The 18,794-nt window shown below is 34.3% G+C and overlaps 1 protein-coding gene across 8 annotated transcripts in view; it reads right to left on the reverse strand.

Annotated features, from left to right (window-relative positions):
- Positions 1-18,794, reverse strand: part of LOC136029228 (uncharacterized) — a 497,253-nt gene that overhangs the window by 133,626 nt on the left and 344,833 nt on the right. The window contains exon 1 of one of the 8 annotated variants that reach the window (XM_065707442.1): positions 9,587-9,631. The exons of 5 other annotated variants lie outside the window; for them this stretch is intronic. The gene's annotated coding sequence lies outside the window, so the exon portion shown is untranslated. Of the gene's footprint in view, positions 1-9,586; positions 9,632-18,794 lie in introns of those variants that run through there. 2 more of the 8 variants (XM_065707446.1, XM_065707448.1) reach the window with 2 other exon arrangements.

Here is an 18,794-nt window from a genome sequence, read left to right on the forward strand (position 1 = left end):
TTAGATGAGTTTTTGTATCTAGGGTGCAATGCTTCATTAAATGATAGATGGGGTAACCATATTGATCTTAGGGTGAATATTGGACTCCAGGCGATGTGGAGCGTATCAAGAAATAGTTTAAGAAATATAGCTATTAACACCCAGCAGAGAAGATAGGATCAATGATAACATCTTAGATGTAACCACATTCCAGAAAAGTAAAAGCTTTATACATCATTGGCAATAACTGGGTTTATAACAGCATGAGCAAACAACCCTACACAATACACTAAGTTTCCTAGTTGTGTTCATTTACTCGTTTCTCATTAACAGTTGATTCATAATTCCCATTTGAAAAAAAGAATCTAGTTTTCAGCCTAGGGTCATATTCAGGCATTAGCAGCAGTGGCCGGTATTCAATAGCAATGGTAGTGATTATTATTATATTTGATAAAAGCATGGAATAGCAAATCAAATTGTAGATTTATCTTTTAGCTAGCAAGCAAAACAACTACTTGAAAATATACGAAGTGTTTGTATTCCTAAAAAGGATAAAGAGAAAAGAATTGCTGCACCTTGAAAGCAAGCAGGAGGGGTAGGAAACAAGAAGCTATTTGGCTTGAAAACAAAATGTAAAAAAATGGAAAATATTCCTATCAAATCTCAATAAAAACAAAAGTCCTTGCAGCACTTGCTCTGGTTTAAATTACTTACAGGACATAAATCAGATAGGAAAAAAGAAACACATTCAATTCTTTATTACAATTGAAGCAAAGCCTCCTCCCCTCCCCTCCCCCTAATGGGGCTATACATAGCTCTAGACTACATACAAAGTTAGCATTGTTTTGCAAGTTTGCACTTATTTCTCCCCCAACAATTATAACATATTGCCAAATGAAGGTGATTTGGTTAAATCTGTTAATGTGTGAATTAGTTTGTCAGCTAAGTTGAACATACCTCTCAGTGTACCTTTTAGGCTAGTGATCTTTTTAAATATACTAATTACTATGGATAATTTGACTTGTCAGTCATGAAAGTTTTACCTATTTGGCTGCTGGAAGTCAGGTGGATTCTTTGGTCAGGGGTTTTTGACTTGTCTGCCCACTGCAAGGCCAGTGGTTTTATGGCTACAAGTTTTCAGTATGGTTGCTTACAAATTGAAAATAATGTATACCTACAGGTTAAGCATACTTCAGTATACCACCCTATGGAATATCTGTTTTTTTTTTTTTTTGGGGGGGGGGGTGAGCACAATTGCAACAGCACTGATTATTATATTTGCATAGAGTAATCGATGTATAGAGTAACTTCAGTATACCACCCTATGGAATATCTGGTTCCATTATAGGGGTTGGGGCGGGGGGGGGGGGGGGTTGAGCACAATTGCAACAGCAGTGATTATTATATTTATATTTGATTATTATATTTGCATAGAGTGATTGATTACTATATTGAAAGGGAAATCAATAGTAAATGATCGGCTTTTGTCATTAAGTTGTTGCCAGAAAATAAACACTTTCAGTCAATGCATATTTTAGTGCTATTCATACATATATTAATTACTACCTTAAAAAAGCATTCTGGCTCCTTCGAAGGGGACCAGATATACACCCAGCAACAGGCTATTTAAAATAACTTTGCTGAGAAAACCAAAAATTTAACAAGTCAAAGAGTAGGCAATATTTTTGTTTCTGGAATCAGTTTAGTATTTTTATTTTCCAGAACAAAACACTGTAAAATTCTGGAAACCACTTTAAAATATTATAAAAGAACTTCTTATAGATGGATATTTATTGCAAAACAAAAGCCTCCTTGGGCCATGACAAAAAAAGAAAAAATACAAATACCTGCACACAAAATTATAACACATGATAGTAACACACATAACAATAAAAAGACATGGCACACAGCAGTAACAATTAAATAACATACAAAAACAAAAATAACAGTACACATAATAAATATTAGATATTTTAGACATTTAATGCTATGAAGCCACAAGGGTCATGGCTACAAAAAATAACAAACAAGCAAAAACAGTTTACACACTTTCAACATTATTTTCAGCATTATATATCATTCCTAAGTGTCAACTGCTTCAATTTACCCCCCCCCCCCTAATGAACAAATATTTTAGCCAAATTTTCTGGTCCACATCTGGAAATGGTATTATTAATTGTTTTGGAATGTTTTACAGAAGTTTCCAGAATTTTACAATTTTCATTCTGGAGAATGGAAATAGTAAACTGATACTCAATCTACTTTCCAAGGTTTTACAAACAAATTTCATAGTCATTCAACAATTGAAGTGGTGATTAGCCGTCCAACTACTCTACAGTCTAGGCTATTTGGAAAGAGTGTTGATTGGGGAACTCAATGGTGCTAGGTTACTTTTTTCTATTGTAGTGTTTTTCCTCGGAAAAATGTACTAAGTTCTAGGTTAGTAGCTACATCCCTCAGGAGGAAATACTAGAAAATTCTAAAGACTAATCAAAAACAATTCTAGTTTATCTAGTTTACCACAACCTACACCAGACGAACTTTTTTCATCACTGGAGCATCACAATGATGGAAAATCCTTATATCACTCCAAGCTGTGATTTAAGGTAATTAAGGTAATAATATTTACTTCTCTCATTCCTAAAAGCTCTTCCCTTTACTTTACAAACACCCCCTAATGAGCAAATATATAGCCCATGGCGGCCCACGGAAAATTTTCCAAGGGGATTCAGACACCAGCAAGCTCTGATGGGTGGGAGCAAGAGAATATATTTTAGGATACATTTTCTTACGAATAAGTTGCTTTTTTAAATACAGTAGAAAGAAAAAATCTCAAATGAAAACAGTAATTAATTTTACATCAAAAATGAAACAAAACAGCAAGGATTCGTGGCAAAGGGGTGAATCTATTGAATCTTTTAATTTTTTTCATCATCATGAATTATAATGTATTATCATTATAATACACTGCCTTTCCATGACGAAAGTAAAACAGTTCAAAATAGGGATGAAATTTTTAATTGACAGTGAACAGATGTAAAATCTTTTAACAGGATATTTTGAACACATATACAGTGTTCATCATCAGCAGTAATTGTTATTAAACAAAACAGCAAGGATTCCTGGCAAAGGGGTCAATCTGTTGAATCTATTAATTTTTTTGATCATCATGAATTATAATGTATTATCATTATAATGAATTATAAGTATAATATATATATATATATATATATATATATATATATATATATATATATATATATATATATATATATATATATACATATATATATAACTTCAAAGACAACACTGCCTTTCCATGATGAAAGTAAAACAGTTCAAAATAGAGATGAAATCTTTTAATTGACAGTGAACAGATATAAGATCTTTTAACTGGATATTTCGAACGCATATACAGTGTTTGTCATCAGCAGTAAAACTTACTGCTGATGATGAACACTATATGTGTTCGAAATATCCAGTTAAAAAATTTTATATCTGTTCACTGTCAATTAAGAGAATTCATCCCTATTTTGAACTGTTTTACTTGCTAATATATATATATATATATATATATATATATATATATATATATATATATATATATATAAGAAAAAAACTTCGTTTTCTTAAAGAGTTAAAGAGGCTGCATCCCAAAGTCGAACCTTAAAACGTACAGGAATTAGAAGAGGCAGTTGGGGGGCTGCCACCCCCCAAACCCCCAGCTTTTAAAGACTCTTTTGTACAGGTTTTTTTTTGGGGGGGGACTTCATTGTTACTAATTACTAGTTTCGGCGCAATGGTTCTCCTGTCCTCTTGTGTTTAACATTTTTCGAAGTTATTCCATTATTCATTCATTTCAATTTTTTGTTAATTAAAAGAGGGCCTTTCCGAAGCCAAGAGCTGGGGGTTAGCAAAAAAACAAAAAACCTGTACAAAAGAGTCTTTAAAAGCTGGGGGTTTGGGGGGTGGCAGCCCCCCAACTGCCTCTTCTAATTCCTGTACGTTTTAAGGTTCGACTTTGGGACGCAGCCTCTTTAACTCTTTAAGAAAACGAAGTTTTTTTCATATTATTTCTGTACGTTTTTCTACAATCCATGGTGGATGTAATTTAATAATTCCTGTACTCCTCGTACAGGAATTAGGAGAGGAACTTGGGCGGCTGCCGCCCCCCCCCCCCGCTTTTAAATCATTGTATAAAATAGAAAAAAAATAGATAGAATGACCGAAATGTTTCTTTTGCTCATAAGAAGCTAATATTCTGTTATCTCTCAAATGATAAGCTGTCCAGGTGTTATCAAAATTTTTTCTGGAATGGAGCTGGATTTTTATGATGCTTGCAGTCATTCTCGCCGTGCCGAGCTGATTATTTTGATGTACTTGAATGTTGATATTCGTAACTTTTAAGAATTTCAAAAATTAACATGGGACTATTAGACTATTAGGACTATAAGAAGACTATTGGGAGAGGCAAACCCCCCGCTTTTAAAGACTCTTTTGTACAGGTTTAATTTTTTTTCATATTAATTCTGTACGTTTTTCTACAATCCATGGTGGATGTAATTTAATAATTCCTGTACTCCTCGTACAGGAATTAGGAGAGGAACCCCCCCCCCCCGCTTTTAAATCATTGTATAAAATAGAAAAAAAATAGATAGAATGACCGAAATGTTTCTTTTGCTCATAAGAAGCTAATATTCTGTTATCTTTCAAATGATAAGCTGTCCAGGTGTTATCAAAATTTTTTTGATGTTGTGAAAAAAAACCGCCCGTAAGGGACTTGAACCCTTGACCCGAGGATTAAAAGTCTCACGCTCTACCAACTGAGCTAATAACTTGCATGTGTGTAAATATAACTTCTCAATAGCTTTTAAAAATTTCAAATTAACATGGGCTCTTATGGAGAGAAATCCGTTAATTAAATAGCTAATGGGTGGTTTCTGGAAAACAGGGAAGGAGTTATCGGATCAAGCTGAAATTTCGCGGATAAGCTCCTGGGCCGTAGGGGACCTTAACTTGTGAATTTCAGCCCGATCGGACAACGTTAAAAGGGGTGGGGGGGGGGGAGGGTTGGAGGGTCGAAACTTTCGGGGGGTTAAGATTTTCCTACGAAACTTTCATGGGCACTTACTCGGAGAATTCCGCATCGAATGAGTCTTCGTACACCCAGATCCGATGTCGGATGTGACCTGTAGGCGTCTAGGAAAAAAAAGTAAATGAATTTTAAGTGGCTATGCGTGGTTTCTGGAAAACAGGGAAGGAGTTATCAGATCAAGCTGAAATTTCGCGGATAAGCTCCTGGGCCCTAGGGGACCTTAACTTGTGAATTTCAGCCCGATCGGACAACGTTAAAGGGGGGCTTGGGTTGACAGGTCGAAAATTTCAGCCAGATTTTCCCCATGAAGAAAAAGTTGGAGGGGGATGAAATTTTGCAGGTTTCTTAGTTGGAGCTCGGGCTACAAAATACATCCCTCCCCATCCGTCTGCGACCACTGGAACCAAAGATCGCTTAACATTGTCGTGTGTCGCCTCTTTATAGAGGCACGAGTGTGCCTCCTTTATATATATATATATATATATATATATACATATGTATATATATATATATATATATATATATACATATGTATATATATATATATATATATATATATATATATATATATATATATATACTCCAAAAAGCATGTCTTTAAGCCATTTCCTACACCTTAGAATAGGCTAGAGAAGGATTTGAGATAAGAACTCAAAAACAGCTTCCAATGAGGTATTTTAGGCCCTAGAAGCTTCATTCACCTGTCCCAGATCAACAGCTTTCCAATATTTCAAAAGCTACCAAAGCAGGGTTTTCCCAAGATCTTCACTTTTCAAAGGGTCAATATTCCTGTATAGATACCATGTTTTGATGGTATAATGGGAATGTAAAATATACCTTTTTAATAACAGGACAATTCTCCCTCATGAAATGAAATCTCATATACCTTCAGACATTTAAAAAATTACAGAATAGAAAAACAAAAATTAAGTTTAACTTTAAAATACAGCTGTCACATTGACCCTCTTTCTTTTCATTTTCAAATACAACTGAACAAAATGAACAGGTTCAAAACAAAATTACTAACCACAAGGAAACTTTATAAAACAGTTTGTGGTAAGGAACATGAAGCAAGAAATACTACAAATATATAAAATTATTAAGTATTTTGTTAACCACCAAGAGCAACAAGCTAGAGAAATTTGCCTAATTTTCAATAAAAAAAAGGGATAACACCCCCAAACAAGCATGCAATCTTGATAAAAATCACATTATTAGATTCATCATATCAGAGAACCCTGCCACAGAGGTATCAAGTCTATCTACAAAAATATGGAGTTTTAAATTTTTTTCCAGAAGGATGTTTATGCATGTTTATTTGTTTGTTTGTTTTTTTTCTCAAGGGTGATTGTATCAAACCAAAGATCCTATAAAATCAGGAGAAAGCTTCTTTGAATAGATTGTAAGTTCTAGGACTCTTTTCAAGCAACTAAAAGGAATGTACCATTCTATGGCAACATACTATGATTTTGACCCAAAGAGGACAAAGTTTCTATTAACTGAAAATTATAAGATAGCTGATTGTTTTAAAAGTATCAAAAAACTGTATTTTATGCTTACCAGTTTCAGAGGAACTAATACCACATAGCAGCGTGTTTGTTCCTGAAAAGTTGCATGGCAAAAGTTATTGCCAAAGGATGTTTATGCATGTTTATTTGTTTGTTTGTTTTTTTTCTCAAGGGCGATTGTATCAAACCAAAGATCCTATAAAATCAGGAGAAAGCTTCTTTGAATAGATTGTAAGTTCTAGGACTCTTTTCAAGCAACTAAAAGGAATGTACCATTCTATGGCAACATACTATGATTTTGACCCAAAGAGGACAAAGTTTCTATTAACTGAAAATTATAAGATAGCTGATTGTTTTAAAAGTATCAAAAAACTGTATTTTATGCTTACCAGTTTCAGAGGAACTAATACCACATACCAGCGTGTTTGTTCCTGAAAAGTTGCATGGCAAAAGTTAATGTTGATTTATATCTTAGTGCTTGATTTAACTAAGTTGAAGGAAACTGATATATAATCCCTATTGATTCCAAGGATTTTTTTTTGGTGTATGCCTTTATTACTGGTGTGGAGGGGGGAGGGGAGAATGTAGAATGTAGCATACACCATTACATTCACATGCCAAGCAGCATAGATGTAGAAAATGTGAGGCAATCCATCATGAGCCTTGCCAAGAAATTTCTTCCCTCAAAATATTGCTAATATTTTTCTTTTTCTATTAGTATAAGGTATAATATCTCAATGTATTTAAACATTAGAGAACCCTATTATAAACTCTGTGATGGCTTCAAACTGATATATGACCATAACTCACATACAAGTTCCACTTATATGAATAATATTCTCTTTTCCCATCTGCAATTCTATAGTACAATTATTATTAAGGACTTATTCAACCAAACTACTGTTTATTGCAAATTTTGACAATATATCTGAATTATGCCTAAAACTTTAGCTGCAAACCAAGATTTTTAAGCAGAAAAACTGAAAAAGTAGGGTGCTACAAATTAATTTAAAATTTATTTATATATAAATTAAAAGCAAGAAACTAAGAGTTAGGGATTGGTAGTAAAAAAACTAAGAGTTAGGGATTGGTACCCCATAGCACATCTTGATAAGCCTGGACATGATTTGAATAATAATAAGAAATTAGATTCCATGGGGGAAAAATTAATTTCAAGTGCTTTTGGGAATAATTTAAGTAATTGATAAAGGATTTTTTATTGTATTTTCAGAATTTTATAGTAAGCCTAACTGTAAATTAATACCCAAATATATTTACCCTTTGAATTTAGATAGGCCAACTCTTTGTTTTCAAATTAATTTAAAGGCAAACAAGCAAAAAGCATTGGGAGAATTCATGAAGTACATGTGATTTGAGCTATTTATTTGCACATTAGGGAGGTAGAGGTGAAGTAAAATGATGTGCTTTTAACAAGGATATTATATTTTTAAAATTTTTAAAGTGGTTTTTAGAATTTTTTTGTGTTTCCTTCTGAGGGGGCCCACCACTAAACTAGAATCATTTGATTACTAGGTCTACATTATTACTACATTTTTTATCTATTAGTAAGTTACCAATTACCAAAAATTGGGCTGAGACTCAGTGATGCTAATTGGGTGAAGGCTATCTATGCCCCCCTTCCCAAAAAAAGTGTTTGTGTCTTCCCTAATATTTTCAAAATATACTTTTTATATTTTGATTAAAGAATGCCCTTTTTAGCATTTCTAATAAAAAAAAAAGGTAAAAGACATGAATAGTAGGTCTTAAGGAAACATTCTGGAAAAATTGACCCATTTTTAGATTGTTAATATTATGCTCATATTTACAGTTTTGTTTGTGCTTTTGACATTCATCCCTGGCTCCCCTCTAATGGTCTCATACACTCTTTAGCCATAGATTTATAACCAAAAGCAATAAATTTCTGGTAAATGTAGCATAATTCATATTATTGACTTACCAATAAAGTGAACACAACTAAATGCCTTTTTTATGCTCTTTACAAATATAATAATTGCTTCTATTGCAAATTCAAATTTAAGCACTTTTTGACCTGACCTAACCTAACTGTAAATAATTTTGGCACTAAGAAAATATAGTGGGCCTATTATTTTGCCAAAAATGACTGAGAAAACGGTGCAGAGAAAATGCATTATTATTTTTTTGAAAACAACCAATAACTCATACTTTAATGAAAAATTCATCATTTTTAAGAGTTCAAAAAGTGCTTAAATTTGAAATTGTAATAGAACCAATTATTATATTGTTAAAGAGCATAAAAAAGGCATGAAGTAGCATATTCACTTTATTGGTAAGTCAATAATATGAACTGTGATACATTTACCAAAATTCTTACTTGATAGTATTCAGCAAGGATCAATGGACTGTATTTCCTTGTTTTTCCTACTTTAATCTGTTGAACTGTAATCTAAGTGTAATGTAAGTTTAATCTGTGTTGAATCAGCTTTTTTTAGGCTAGTTAGACATTATCCTACTTTTTTCTCAATAGCCTAGGGTAATGCTATGAGGCCATAAGAACATAGTTTTTATATTAACTGCCCATAAGAGGGCAGTAGAATTAAATTCTAGTTAATTGACTTCTTGCTATCTCAGAAAGGGTTTAGGTTAGGAAAATGAAACTTTCAGGGATGAATCTATTTGTCAATAACAAGAACAAAACCAAAAAAATTAGCATAAAATTGGCAGTCAAAAAATGTGTCAATTTTTTTCTAGGATGTCTCCTTCTGAAGAGCTAATATTATTGAACCTAGCAAAAAAACAAAACTGTCCCCCCTCGTAGGATTAGAAAATAAATTCCCCTCTTTCCAGAGTTTTTGAGAGTTGGTATTAGCGCTGAGGATCATTTAATCAAAAATTTGCAACCCACCCCAAAATAGGATAGACTAATTTAAAACCATTGGTAATAGGGTGTGTTGCCCATTTTGAATCTTAACTCATCGACCTTAAAAGTGGTAAGCAGTACTTTCTTGGGAAAAAAAAAATATACTTTGTAACTAGTCTCTGTAGTTGACAAAACATACAAGAAAAACTTACTAATGAAAATTCTTTCTTCCTGAATAAACATTAGTCATGCAACCAGATTTGCAAGTGCCATCTATAAATATATAATTTGAATGTTAAGTGTGGCCTCACACTTGTGTGCCACGATTAATTGCATATCCCTGGTAATAGAAAAAATTTGGTGGGCTATCGTTTCACCCGTCATGGTTGCCCCCTTAGGGATAAGCGAACAACCTAGCCATGAAAGAGACCCCAGCCCGTAATCGTTCATAAGAGAAGAGACTAATTTTCATAGCAAGTGCAAAAGTTCAATTTATTTTTATTTAATTTAGTTATACCACGTCAATTAGCCAAACCACAAATTATAAACGCTTCCACAACATTAAAGAAAGACTCTTGCAAATTCTTCTATTGAAGTTTTCCTAGCCCGTAGCATACAATCTTAAATTTATATTCTTTCTTTTTAGTGCCAAGCTAATTTTGTCACAGAACAGCATTTTCCTTTTGAAGTGGAGCTCCTGCGCTTTAAACCCTATGGATGCGAAATGTAAAAAAAGCTCAAATATACGAAATGTACAAGCCATACATTAACTACTGACAAGTCTAGAAAATAGAAAAAAGGCCTTTAATAACATCTTATACTTCAGATATCTATCCCATACATGCCAGTAAGCATATCACTGAGGCGTATACCGTAAAACAATGATACTGTGCGATACATAGGGGATGTACAACATTCATGTGCCTTTCTAGTTTTGAATGCCAACTTTGGTGATGATCAGTGGGAAAAGGCCCAATACATGGCGATACAACTTGAACTAACTTTTTGTCGAATATTTTGTAATTACAACCCCAATATCAACTTCAAATAGACCTACGTTGCCCGGGCAACGTGAAGTGTTGCGGCAACCTTTATCCTGCTTCGCCGACTAAAGTGTTGCGAGAGCAACACTTTGGTTTTGTTTCTTCGCTATCGATCAGTAATCACATGATCAAAGGCTATTTCTTAGCGTTGAAAAAACAACAATAACAAAAGAAAATCGAACGAAGGGACTAAATTGACTTTGCACCCACTTAAACTTCATCCTTTTCAATCGTTGACATCAGGATAAAGACTTGGAACAATATCTAATATAATCTAGTTGGTATTATAAAGCTATCAGTAACTTTTCAGGATCCAAATATCATAGATGAAACTCTATTAATTATTACGAAACTGCCTCATTGTTTCACGTTATCGTCTGTACCCGTTGCGTAAACACTTAGTTCTATGTTACAGTGAATATGGGTACACCAACTAGCAAAAGTTACAAACCCCTCTTCACTGAAGATGGTTTAGCCTAATAGACGATTATTACTTACAAGTCCCCTACATGGCTTACCACTGGAACCAAATTGGTCTTACCATCAAATACACCGGAAACAAATAATAGGTACATCAACTAGCCAAAGTCGCAAAACCCTTATTGCCGAAGATGATTATGGTCTAACAGTCGACTGTTGCTTATAATTCCTCTACTTGTCTTACAATTGGTGTCGGCCTATTTTTGGTTTCAGCGTGTACACTACTGCTGAAGTTATCAACCCCTTGAAACTTTCAAATTAGTATATCTCATGAAGGAATTTTTGTACCAAAAAATGTATGATATACACTTTGATCAGCTCATCAAGAGCTATCGATTGCCGTCGAAAAAAATTCTATCTATCTTAGTTCAAAATTTGATTTTTTGTTGCCGTAGGCCAACTTTTTAACGTCACCACTTAGAAAGGTGTAAAGGATAAGGTCCAATTTCTTTAGCAATGACAGAACTTTTAAAGTTTATGAGGTACATCTGAGAATATTTCTCTACTACATCTGAGAACATTTCTCTATTTTTTGCTTCTGTAAATGTTTCTATTTATCACTCAAAGAAGATAAATTGACTGTGGGGCCGGATAACTGCTGCCTGTATTTAACACTTATAGATTTTAGTCCATCTTCTATTTGAAAGTGGTGCCTGCCTGCTTGCCTGCTAGAGCGGAGCTTTCCACTCGAAAGCAGAAACATGGTTTTATGAAACGAAAGCTTGGCTGCAAAACTTTAGATACTCCTCTCTGACATAGAATATATAACTCCACTTCACTTCGCATACCATTGACTCTGGCTCGTGAACAAGCAAAAACTATCCTTTTTGGCCCCAGGCAAGAGTTCTACGGAGCTTTCCAAAATGTAATGTCATATTCGTCAATCCGGCCTGAGGTCTACACTTTCCGTAAAAGCCGCACAGGTTAGACCCTTACAACTTTCCAGGAATAAGCTGAGATCGGCGGCATAGGAAAAAAATAAATAAAAAACAAAACAAAAAAATGGGACAAAACCAAAGTGTTGCTCTCGCAACAGCATTCTATGGTCGAAGCCTCCCTGACCTCTCTTACCTTTGAATCGATTTAACCAAATGATCCCAACTAAAAGGGCTCCGAGTGCGAAAAGTTCCTCAATTAGTTGTAAATCGATGTTGAAATTGTTTAAAAAAATAAGTTAAGAACTTCCAATGAAGATGTATACCTTCAGCTAGGCGTAGGACACCCTCTATTTTCTGCAAATTTCAGTAGCCTCCATTGTTCTTTTTCTAATGTACACTTTTAGATCGTATATGATCAACTTAAACCAGATTAGCTGAACACTTAGGTCCTCCAAAACTGAGGCTTATACTTCAAGTATTTCTTTAATAGTAGACAACCCTTCAAGGGTACCATTTGCCCCTTTACACTTTGCCTCTCCTCTCGCGGTATTCCATTCAAAATTCCTTCTCAGGCTGAAAAGAATAGCTCTGTATTCGAAAAGAGAAGCATATCCATATTGGCTATTCTGAATGATATTGGGGTTACAACTGGCATTAAAAATGGTGCAAAGAAATCGTCATTCTTTCTGTTGGCATAATTACCAGCAATAGCCAAAAATCTTGCTGCTCTTTCCTATTGGCGGCAGATGCTAGGTGGTTTAATTATTCTCATGAACAAGTAGATTCCGGGATGCTTCTCAATTTCGTTTTTGATCACCTTCAAACTGATTCCTTCTTTCTGCATTGCATGCAGATTAGTTTAATCGACCAAATTTTCATCATAGAGCCGTCAAACATTAGTTGAATTATTCGAAAAGGGTCACCAGATCAGAAACAAATTGTAAGGAAGAGGCAAATTCTACTCTGTTTTGTAGAGGCTGGTAGTTTTTCCATCTCCATTTTAGCCTGTTTGAGGTTGAGCAAAAGCAACTTCATTATCCAACTTGTTCTCCGTGAATTTCTTCAACAGTAACTGTGGCAATTGTTTTTTTTTTCAGTGCCGCTACCTCTTTATATTTCTACAAAAAGCACGAACTTTCTAACCTCAAGTAGCATGCAAACTCAATTTTCCGCTAAAAACAAATTACTGCTGAAAGACCTAAAGTATTGGTAATGCCAGCTGTTAAAGCTCTTTTGAAAGCACGCTACATACAATATCAACATTCCATGTCTATAGTAAGCAGAATTGGAGTCATTAAGTAAACATAGGGAACGCCATAGACCAGTCTTAATTATTACGCCAAATGGAATCCCTCGTCATCCTATCACCCTGTAGGGACCAAACGGATTACTTGAAACAGTAATATTGACGTTTTACTTGATTATGTACAGTGAATATTTTTAAATGAATCACGATTAACAAGTAAAAAAGCGAGAAAAAAGTGTCCTTTAAAACCCCCCGAATAGGTTAAAAATAAATAAAAAAACATCTTTTTCAACTAAAAGCAATTAAAACTTAAATCGAACAGAAATCATTCCGTATATGAGAGAAATGTCCCATCCTCATCTCTCGCCCTTTATACCAAAGTTCTTTAAAAATACTTCTCATTCAAATTCAATTACCCTTGTGCTTGAGCAGTTTTTCTAAAAGAATTGTGGCAAAAAGTAAAAAATTACAGCATATAGAGCGAGAAATGAGGAAGGACACCCCCTCTCATGCACAGAATAATTTTTCTTCGTTTAAAGTTTTAATGTAACCCCTTACTCTCACGTGAAAAAAACTTGTTTATTAATTAGCTTTTGACTGTTTTTCAAATTGCTCAAGTAAATCCCCCACCCGTGCAAAATTGCTCCTGGTAAATTTCCTCGGAACTTTCCTTTCCACAGAAAATTCTACTCGTAGATCCCCCTCCCCCAAAAAGTCCATATATTTAGCCATAACAAATACCCTATCAAACAGTTCGCGGTAACAAAATGTAAGTAAGGAGCGATGCGGCTCAATAATATTCAGAACTCTAAGAAACAGAGTCTTGATAACAATAGGTACATCAAAAGAATAGAATTTTGATGCTAATTCAAAACATGTAAAATTCATGAAGTTTAATGGCACCCATCAAAAGTTAAGAGTCGGAGAAAATTTGTCAATTTTTGAAAGAGGGAAACACCCCAAAAGCACCAAGTTATCTTAATGAAAGTCATTCCAAAGGAATCAGCATGCCAGAGAACCCACTGAAGAGATTTCAAGCTCCTATGCACAAAATGTGGAATTTTGCATTTTTTGCTAGAAGAAAGATCACGGATGCGGTTTTTTACCCCAGGGGTGATCATCCAGTATCCAACCAGTGATCATTGAAGAGCGGGAGAGGGCTCATTTGATAGGAAATTAAAAAATTGAATGCCCTTTTAAGTGACCAAAAATATTGGATGGCAGCTAGCCCACCTCCCACGCTCTTTTTTCCCGAAGTCGCCCGATTAAAATTTCGATTTACGTGGGAGGATGATCTTTCCATGGAGAATTTAAAATACGGGAAGGGAATTTTCCATGGAGGGGGAGCTGGATTTCCCCGCATTATTTAAAAAATGATCAGAAATTAAATTAAAAAACAAGTTCTTTCAACTGAAAGTAAGGAGCAACATTAAAACTTATAACGAAGAGAAATTATTATGTATATGAGGGAGATTGACCCCTCCTCGACACCTCGCTCTTTACTTTAAAGTTTTAATTTTGTCCATTCTTTAATAACGACCCCGGAAACACAAGGCTCGTTTAATTAGAACAATAAAAAGCTTTTTTTTGAAAGTACTAAAAAACTTTAGCGTAAATAGCAAGGTATTGAGGAGGGGTTAACCCCCTCAAGTACGTAATAATTTCTGTTCACTTTAAGTTTTAACGTTGCTCCTTACTTTCAGCTGAAAAAACTTATTTTTCTTTTATTTAATACAAAATATGGGCCACTTTCATAACTTACATCCCTTTCAACAGGGAACGGGGGCGGGGAGGAGTGTCACCCCCAGAGGCATAGTTATTGAGCCTTTTAACTATGGTGAGATACATGGCTATGTCAAAATTTTGATCAGACGTTTTTGGGAAAAAATGGGGCGTAGGAGTTGCCCTCCAATTTTTACGGTGAATTAATAAGGGCACTAAAACTATTATTATTTTTTATTTCTGTTCGAATGAGCCCTCATCTGATATTCAAGGACAACTGGTTCTATAAGATCATTCCTGAAAAATCCGTGATCTTTTTTCTGACACAAACACAAAATTCCACATTTTGTAGATAGCAGCTTGAAACATCTCTATTACGTGATTTTTATTACCGTCGCTTGACTTTTTTGGGCCATTCTTCCCTTTTTCTAAAATCAGGCAAATTTTCTCAAGCTCGTAGCTGTTAATGGGTCGCATAAAATTTAGCAAAGTTTATATATTTGGAGTCAGCATAAAAAACCAGTTCTTTTGATATATTAACTGTTATGAAAATTCCTTTTTTAGTTTTGTTTGCTTTTTTCTCCTCACTTATAGTTCATTACCACAAATTTTTTGATTACATATTACTGTGAGTTTTCGGTGGGTTTCAGTGGGGCAGCAGCCTCAATCTTGTTTTTGGTATTCTCTGCTAATTTCAGCCTGGCTACCTTTTTTTGTTAGCGGGAACGGAGGCAGGGTGTTGGAGTAAACTTTAGTTTTTCAGTCATAAAGATTGAAAATTTTTCCATCCCGTAAAAACAAAAAGGGATGTCCTGCTTTTTAATATAAGTTGACAGTTGGGGAGAACTAAATACAGCTTAGGTCAAGTCATTGTTACATCCGGGGACTTAGTCAAGACTTTTGCCCATAGCCAAGGACTTTGCTTGCTTTTGTGCCGAGTCAGAACTTAACTTGTTCCCTCATCGTCTAACTGAAATTTGAAGCTTATACTAGGCTTGTTTTTGTACTAAGTTAGGAATTCACTAATTTTCGAAAGAGTCTTGACTTACTGCATTTTACACTTATGTCCGACATTCTACAGGTTAGAATAAGCTTCTTTTTGCGCTGAAATAGGAATTAGGTTACTTTAGACTAGATCAGGACATGGCTCGTCTTCGCAGTGAAGCAGGACATAGCCTGTTTTTGCACAGAGTCAACTCATTTTTGAACCAAACCAAGACTTAGCTAGTTCTTACAAATAATCACGACTTTGCTCACTTATGAACCCAGTTACGACTTCATTTTCGCAACGCATCAAGTTTTGGACCCTTTTTCAGGTCTTAAATTTTTAGAACCATTTTTGTCAGTTTTTTCTTTTGTGTAAGAGGGGCCCACCCGTCCTTTCAATTATGATGCAAGTTACGAGCAGTTCAGAAAAATATTTTATGCCATTTTTCAGACATCATTTTCAGGCAAACTAATTTTTTCTTCAATTTTTTTTTTCCATTGGGGGCTGCAATGCCCAAGGATTTACGGATAAAGTTTCAAAAGTGATTAAACAAAGTACTTCATACAATTCTTTTGAGGAATGAGGGGGGGGGGAGGCTCGTACATCAAACTTTAATATTTTTTTATGCATTAGCATCCCTTTGCCTAGAAACCTAGGAATGTAACGTTTGAGTAATTAAAAAAAGGGTCTTTTTGGGGCCCCCTTTTTGGGTGAAGCGATGCATTAAAAAAAATTCTTGTCATTGGGATGAACCCACATTATTTTTCTTGACCCATGGGCTAAAGAATTTCAAGACATTTGGAAAGGAAACTTTTCCTCGCCCTTTTTGGACACCATATTTGGGGACCCGTGCCCCATTCTAGGATATTTTTGTACATTTAGGTCCTTTTGGCCAGAGAACTTATGGGTGTGAGTTAAACATATAATGAAGAGAGCTATATTTTTATCCTATGACCAAATGCTTCCAAGTTCCATTTTTCGATACTAGTATATTTGAAACAGTCAATTTTGTTCCCTTAGTCAAATGTGCAATAAAATTTCGTTAATTTCTATATAATCAATTAAATAAAAGATGAAGAAACGGCACTAGACTTCATAGTCCGGGTCGGTCGTGCTGATATCCGTTTCATGGTCCTTCAGTCAGGAGTTGCAAAAGGGGTTAGGGGCTAACCAGTTCCTAATTAAATCAGTTCCTTTCAGAGCTAATTAAATCAATTCCTTTCAGATGTTCTGAAAATCAGAAAGTTAATTAAAACTCTCAATTTAAACTATTAATTTTGTTTCTGTAAAGCCAAAGTAAAACTCAGGTCTTTTGAAGGGTTTGAGATACAGTTATGTTACATTTGTTTGTGCTAATTTCTGTTTGTCTGAAGCTTCATTTATTTATTATGATTTATTGCATCTTGTTCAAAGCTCAGCTTGCTCATTTCAAACTTAAAATTCGCTCTTTATTTTTCAAGAGATAATCCATTTTTAGAATTCAAAAAAAAAAAAAAAAAAAAAAAAAAAAAAAAAAAAAAAAAAAAAAAAAAAAAAAAAAAAAAAAACTGGGAAGACATATCCGAAGAATAAGATAACAAGTAAAACAAAGGAATTGCAGCCTACAAACTTTAACATAAAGGCACAGAAATATGATTTGTCCCAAGAAGTACCGTTATTTCCTACATTATTTGAAATGAATACGATTCAGCAGATGTGACAGGTGAATGAAGAAAAGCTATGACGGTCCTTTTTTCAAAGTTTTGTTATGCCCGTACATAGTTGAGAGGAAATCCCCCCTCCCCACAGAAAAAAGATTAAATACAAATACTATGAGAAAAAACTGTTAAGCTTCTAAACATCTCAAATCATAATAGACGCAAATTTTATACGTATTTATAGATAAGGACAGAGCCCCCCCCCCCAATATTTGATTGTTTTCAGAATTGAGCAGAGGATTACGATAATGTTCTGACCTTAAAATAGGTATTTCAGTTTTACCAACTAAAACAATTTTTTAAACTAAGATGAATCACCGATAAAAATACTCAAATGAATGTAGTTCTGTAGATTTGGATAAATCCTTGGTAAATAATAAAATTGAATTAAAGAACCATTAAATTATTAACTACTAATTTAATTTAAATTCTGGGATGGATGCTCCACATTTCATTTTATTTATTTTTATTTGGTTATTTCGAATTTATTAGGGGTTTTGTTTTTTGTTACAGAGATTTGAACAGCCATCTTTTTATTCCGGTATCTGGAGATAGTGTTATCCATTTATTGTTGAGTGTATAACCCACGCACGAGTTATACTAAGTGCAGGTCATTAATTTGATAGTTTTGTGAAAACATTTGTCATTGATTAACAAAGAACTTGAATAGTAAAAATAAATCATAAAAAAAAACACATATACACGCAAAATGAAAACTTGAGTTTTTCTAGTTGTCTTCTGCAGCATCTACTGCTAAGAACATTGCAGCTTTTGAACTGCTATAGTTATTGACCAGTAAAATATTTAGATTTCACTCTGTACTTACCAACCTCCTCCCGCTCACGGTAGGGAGAGTGCAGTTCTATCTTTTTATCATTTTTCATGAAATATGTCTTTTAGGCTTGTGATAGGCATATTATACATAAATCAATAACACTTTACTAACAAACACTGGACGTCCAGCAATAGGTATTTTAGATACATTAAGGACGTTCATGATTTAGCTGCATTACACCCTAATACAACTTCAAGGCTTTCCTATCTTTTATTAATTTCATTCAGTGATATGAAGTACGATCCTTTAATCTTGATTATTTTCACTCATCCTATTTTAAATGAAGAAGTCAAGAAAACTGAATATAAAGATACAGAGCATAGAAAAAAGCTAATTTTTGTACTTCCTTCCCTTCAACCTTAGCCCAATTTGGGCCAAGGCAAGAAGCGTTAAGTTAGAACGCTTAAGGAAAATATAAAATGAACAAATATTAAATAGCGTTAACTACCATCACACTAAATCTCGATGAAAACTTAAGAAGGGG

Source organism: Artemia franciscana, chromosome 7 (assembly GCF_032884065.1).
Source record: "Artemia franciscana chromosome 7, ASM3288406v1, whole genome shotgun sequence".
Lineage (NCBI taxonomy): Eukaryota > Metazoa > Arthropoda > Branchiopoda > Anostraca > Artemiidae > Artemia > Artemia franciscana.